Source organism: Dipodomys ordii, unplaced genomic scaffold, assembly GCF_000151885.1.
Source record: "Dipodomys ordii isolate 6190 unplaced genomic scaffold, Dord_2.0 Scaffold156, whole genome shotgun sequence".
NCBI lineage: Eukaryota > Metazoa > Chordata > Mammalia > Rodentia > Heteromyidae > Dipodomys > Dipodomys ordii.
Genome location: NW_012267372.1, coordinates 1,108,113 through 1,108,527, shown reverse-complemented (window position 1 = coordinate 1,108,527; position 415 = coordinate 1,108,113).

The window sequence follows — 415 nt, the reverse complement described above, 5'->3', positions numbered from 1 at the left end:
GGCCCAGATCACATCACTTCTTGAGGTGCCCCAGGACCCCTCACTCAGCCATTTCCCTGCACAACTCGTACAGCTTCCTTGATAGAAGTTGTACCCCTCACTTGGGCCCATATGCCAGAATCTAGAGACAAGAGCCAGGCGTGGCTGTGCATGCCTGTAACCCCAGCTACTAGGGAAGTAGAGACGGATAAGTCAACGTTCAAGATGGAGCCGGGCGCTGGTGGCTCACACCTGTCATCCTAGCCTCAGATCTCAGGAGGCTGAGATCTGAAGATCACGGTTCAAAGTCAGCCCGGGCAGGAAAGTCCGTGAGACTCTTGATTTCCAATGAACCACCAGAAAACTGGAAGTGGTGCTGTGGCTCAAGTGGTAGAGCGCTCGCCTTGAGCTGAAGAGCTGAGGGACAGCGCCCAGG